We start from the raw sequence: 6,098 nt of genomic DNA, 5'->3' as shown, positions 1-6,098 counted from the left end.
CAGATTTATTAATGAGGCAATTAATTAGGACATCTGGCAATTAAGAGTTCTATGTTAAGCAGAAACGTCTTCTTTGCATGCTTGCGTAAATGTATGACCACATGAGTCTGCAAACAAAAAATGTGCTTCGCGGTGCACGTATTCATAGGTTTACAAGCATTGGAATAAAATTAGGACCTTCGTTTACTCGGCGTAAATGTTGTAGTTTTGTCTTCACCGGAGCTTCTTCCTCTTTGTAGTGTCCAGCTCGTGCTAAAATGGGACAACGGTTATCTTTATCGCAGTAGGCATCTTTGAAGAACAATTCCCCGGAGAACTAGTAGTTTGGTTACGTTCTCCAGGCACTATAGAAACTTCTATTTGGTGGCGTCATTTGACATCACCTGGGCCGAAAGGGTTAAGCGCTGCTAGAAGAGCGGCTTGCTCAAGGAATTGATGACCTGCACACGCGGGCATTAAATAGCCACCCCGTCGTTGTTCTGCAGTGGCTTCCATCTCACTGCGGTGTGGCTGGCAACGACGAAGCCGACAGAGCTGCTGCACCCGCCCATTTCAGTTTAATTATTACTGCAAAGCCTTTCACAAGGCGCGACGGAGCGGCTCCGGTTTCCTCGGTACACTCTAATCCTGGTAACCCATAATGTAACTTCTAAAGGGATGTAACCTATAAAATAAAGGTTACAATGGATCCATTTTGATGTTTTCTTCATCCCAGTCCATTCTAAGGGTTACAAGCGGGAAGTTAAAAGCGGTTTATAGGTTACATTAATGATTTATAGGTTACATGAACAAAATCTGTCATGTAACCTTTACGTTGTAACCTATAAAACGCCCTGTAACCTATAAGAGATGCTCGTCGCGCCTTCTCTCCAGGCGGCCGTTGATTTCTCTGTTGCATGACGGGATATAGAGAAATGGCGGCGCCCGAAGGTCCGGTGGCCGCGTTTTCGCGCCACTCGAGCCTTTTTACTGCTGTGATACCCCTACGATGAAGCGAGGATGGCTGTTACAAGACTTATTTGTCGGCGTGAGTCGCGGAGGCTGCGGCGAGCCCATTTGTGACTGGCAGCGCTACACGGCCCGTTCTTCTTCGACCAGCGTCAAGCTCGCATGTTGGACCGATGCCCCGGCGCCAGTGAAAGCGAACTCGGTGAGTATACTCCCGTAACGGTTTCCGTGTTTTCATTGGATGTATCTTCTCGCTGGGGGCTTTTCAATTTGAAATTGCAGCATTCGAGAGGGATTTTCGTTACCCGACTGGTTGCTTCGCTGGACATTTTCTGTTGCCCGCGACGGCAATTGAATGAAATCACGGGCTTGCGTTCGCTGCGTCAGATTAGAGCGGACGATCGTGAAAGCCCGTACATTATAACAGATAACGGCGCTCGTGGCCTGCTTTCTGCTCTGCGCGCCTTCGTCATGTGTTGAGCGTTTTGTTTACGCTGTTGGCTGCATCGGGCACACTTTTTTCCCAAAAAAGTCTTATATTATCGCGCTATTCTCTGGGTATTATCATTTTGTTTCAGCTATCGGGAAATATTCATTTTTCTCGCTGCATATATTCGGCATGGTGTCTAGTTTATTGGTCTTGTAGTAATACATCCGGATAAACACAAGGTGTGTGCTGCAGAAAAGTAGTCCACTAAATGCTGCCCGAAATTTCTAAACTCACTTCTGTCCAGCGCAAGCCTCTTTTTTGTGAAAGTTTGCCTTACCGCACAATAAAAAGTTTTTATATCTACAACATTCTTCATTTTTCTCATTCTTTTCCTTGAGTGGGTAAATTGGGGTTAGTCATTTTGAGGTAGCGGGGCATTGTCACCATGTTAAGTGGGTTTATTATTCCCATTCGCACAAATCAGTCGTTTATTTATTCGCGTGGTGTTGCAGGGCAAATGGTTGTCTCGCGTTATACTAGTGTAGTGCAGTAAAGCGATTTACAGAATGGTGGTATGTATGAGCCAGCATGCAGGCTGCTTGATTGTTGTTGTTTTTTGATGATACAGAAATTGTGACGAATTACACAGAGACAAGTGCAGGTGTAAAAATGGGTGCTGCACCCTCATCCGTTCCTGGCTGTTGGAAAAGTGTGGTTGCATCTGGCTACCTATGCTATGACTTATGAGCACTATTGTTTTTCTTGCAGGCAGTGTTCCTTGAGCTGACAATCAGGACTCCCCTGCGTATGACACAAGTTGAAATGAAGTCTGATTTCCGTGGAAACAACGGTATGAAAATGCAATAACAAACTCATTCATTCAAATATTCTTTGTAAAGATGGCACCCAGGCCTGCGCAGACAAAAGTATGATTCACTTGTAAAAATGCGAGGCCTTACTTCAAGTGTTATGATGTTATATTTCGTATCTTATTTCGCCTTATGTTTAATGACTCTTTCTATCAGTTCGTTACTACATGAACTTTATGAATTCACATAACGATTTCCCCAGCATGGAGCTTTGTAGTTTTTCAGTTTTTGCAGAGCCAACAAGAACTCTTTTTCGAAAAGAGCTCTTTAAGAAAGCTCCAGTTGTTAGTGAGGGCTTGTGCTGTGTTCTTTTCTTCGTCTTGTCAAGTTTGGGGTCTTCTTTCATTATGAATGTATACCAACTGCCCAGCTCTAAAGCCTACTAAATTTTAACCCAAGTAACCCTTTGATTCATTACAGGCACGGACCTCCCGGGAATGCCACTTGAAGATCGGCGCAAGTTCTAGATGTATCATATCCCACAACACATTTCAACGAAGAAAAAATGTAAGTTGTCGATTCCTTTTTACGAATAGCCGAGGAAGAAACCACCGGTAGAAGAACACCTTACTGAAGTGAAAAACGTTTCGGCTTCCACGTGGGATCCTCGTTCAAAATGAAACTGCCAGTACAAGGGGGGGGGGGGGGGGGGGGGGGCGGAGGCAGATGTTTAAGTACAGCGGGTTTAGGGCGACGTTCGCTCTGTTGCGTGTAGTAGTGATTCCACATGAAGGTGCGGAAATGTTTTTGCTTTCTCTTTTGCAAACGTATGTCAGTTTATCTCGCAGCCCAAAGTTTCTGCCTGTTCTGGGTGAGCATGCAGAAACATTTCGCGAGATAAACAGGAACACGGCACGATTAAAATTCGGGAAGGTTGGCCGATATGACTATAGTGGCTTCGCGTTGTTGTGAACAATGAGGCCAAATTACTCTGTGTAACGATTACTGAAATGATGTGAAATTATTTGAAAGGCCCTAAATCACTCCTTCTCTGGTGTGGCCTTTCATTTCATTGTCTGGTCTCCGTCTTCATTTTCGTGCAATATAGTTTTCGTACTTCACATGCCTGTGATTTGGTTGAGGGGCTTATGGTACACTGGATTTTGTTCTTTTTCTGAAATTTTCTGTAGATGGCTCTTCAAGGTGGGGAAATCCAAGTGACGGCCCCTCACATATATACCTCCATCTGCGGCAGCAGGGAACAAGTCATTCAGATGACCTCGGGGAAATCTTCAGCGTGCCCTGATTTTGTGCCTGCTTGTGTACTACGTAAATTGCGAAGCTTATCTCTGAATGTTTCCAAGCGCCTTTTTTCATGCAGGAAACTATAGATCCCATTTAAAGTTTGTCCAAAAGACAGATTGCAATCGGCCTAGAAACTTGTTAGTGCTGCATAAAAAACGATAACTTGGCGTGGGAATCACAACTCAGGTGGAACTGTAAAGAGGTACCTAAGAGGGAAGTGTAAATATGGATTCGTAAAGACAAGTGAATTCCAGTGTAATATTAGACTCTCAGTGAAACAGAGAATGCAGGGAACATAGCCATAAACACTGCTTTGTATAAACAGTGAATTTGTAATAAATGTTCTTTCTACTTTCCCACATTCTGTGTTTTTTCTGTGGGGAACCATGACAATAACGCTGTACTGGGAAAGTGCACCCCTGAGAACCATCTTATATATGTAGCTCAAACTCGAATTCGTCTGAAATTGTTCAATTGCAGTACCAAACAATTTGAAATACTTTGCATACATCAAATATTGAGGTAAAGAATCTGTATATTTGACCATGTTTGTGAAGCTGTTCACGTAACATTTATTAAATAGGTTAAATAGGGATATATGAATAAACCGAGTTTTACCTGGAAGTCTAAAGCAATGTAGGAAACACCAGTTCGCCCAGGAATCCGCACTCGCCTAATATTCATTAAGGAACGATAATTACATTACGGTGGTTAGCAGCTTTGCTTTTTAATAAATAGCCCACAGGTGTTTCATAATAATAAATGTGAATGTTCAAAACTACTGATGCCAAACTTTTTAAAATGTGCTCCTGTTAAATGTGCAAATATGTGTGCATGTACTGCAATTCTCTTTTGATAATCATGGCCTAAGTTGTCAGACAAGAATTTTGGGCTTAAGGCTATGTTATAACTTTGGCGTCCTTTTGAAGTATTCTATCAAGTGCATGTTTCCACTAAAGCTTGGTTTCACTAAAGCCTAATGTTGTTTAACTAAAGCTAAAATTCATACCCGCAATTTATTAAAAGACCTATCATGCATGTTTGATTCTGGTTTCTTAAACGGCACAAAGCTGATGCGAACATTAAATTTAGTTATGCCTGTTTATAAGACTTAAGCGTTGCCAATACTCACAAAGATTTTTGGGTGACAACCTTGGTAACGATTATCGAACAGGTAATGCAATGCATATATATTAAGACAACATTTTCCAGCTTTTTAGTACTGCAATTTTAGGAATTATAAAAGTAACCTCTCTTTTAGCCGCAGCAGTGTGGCCGGCAGTTTGTTCAAGGGACGGACAAAAGACACCCGACGCAAAAGTTTAGACGGCGCAATGGACAGCATAGTCGCACATATCGTCTTCCACTAACGCGATATCTGTTTACCACGCGGGAAAGGCGCCTTTGGGGCGTCGCCGCAGCGGCGCCGGCGAAAGCGCGCCTGGCGCGCAACATGACACCTTCCAGGTGTGTGACCTTGGACGGCGGTAGATGTAACTTATATAAAGGTATACATGCTGAAAGCGGCAAAGTAACCGATAACTGAGTAACCCTTACGTGTATACGTATATAAGGGTTACGAAGATATAGGTTACATTTGTACCTTATAAATTATAGGTTACAAAAATTCGAAAATGTATACCTCTATTAAGGGTTACCCAGCTTAGAGTGTAGTCAAGAGCTCTCAGTGTTTGGTCTGGACTGACCCCAATAAGACCTAGATGCCGTCGCACACAATAGACCCAGAGTGCCGATTTCGGAAGTCAAGCGGTCTGTGCAGGCGAGCTGAAGCTGTCCTGCTTCGTATCAAACTCAATGTGGCTTACACTAAGCATTTTATTTTCAAACTCCGCCAGGCTTCCTTACCTCTGCACCCGACCTGTGCAGTTCGCGAGGACCCGAGGAACATTCCCTGCGCCTGTCGAACTTGAGCGTATACCACCGCTAAGCTTTCTCTGGGCCTGCCCGTCTTCGCCCAGATCTCATCGAAGCTTCTTGGGCCGTGGATTACGAGAGGAATGGCATGTCTCGCGACAAAGGCGCTCTTAACGCTACCCCGGAACACTGGACTTGACACGGAACTATGAACTCTCGGACAAATGACTCTTTCGCGCCGAACTGTTTGTGTGCTTTTCGTGTCTGAATGTTTAATTAAGCAGTCATGCGTAAGGGAGAGTTCTTCTCATATATTTTAATCTCAGCTTCACCCCCATCTGGTGTAGCAAGTCGGGCGGCTAGCCGGGCTGACCTCACCTGCCCACTAAAGATGTTTCTCTCTCTCTCTCTCTCTCTCTCTCTCTCTCTCTCTCTCTCTCTCTCTCTCTCTGGCCACCCCCCTTCCTGTAATCGAATAGGTCCTCCATATACAGCCGAGGAAATGTCAAACATATATTGAAGTTTGATAGCTTGCTCGAACGTGATAGGGGTGAAGACGAAATAACAAGGACGCTGAATGAAAAACAGCTGGTCTAGTACGGTCCTTGTTTTCTTAAAAAGCGCGTCTCGAAGCAAATATATTTCTTCACAGAAATTCAATATTGACATTGGGAAGCGTGATTATATTTTCAATTTGCCAGAGACGTAACAATAACCGGTCACGACTGGCG

The sequence above is a fragment of the Haemaphysalis longicornis genome, unplaced genomic scaffold, assembly GCF_048455015.1.
Source record: "Haemaphysalis longicornis isolate Haplotype H1 unplaced genomic scaffold, Haemaphysalis longicornis Haplotype H1 scaffold_8, whole genome shotgun sequence".
NCBI classification, from domain to species: domain Eukaryota; kingdom Metazoa; phylum Arthropoda; class Arachnida; order Ixodida; family Ixodidae; genus Haemaphysalis; species Haemaphysalis longicornis.
The sequence above is the reverse complement of the archived record's forward strand: the minus strand, read 5'-3'. Positions refer to the sequence as shown.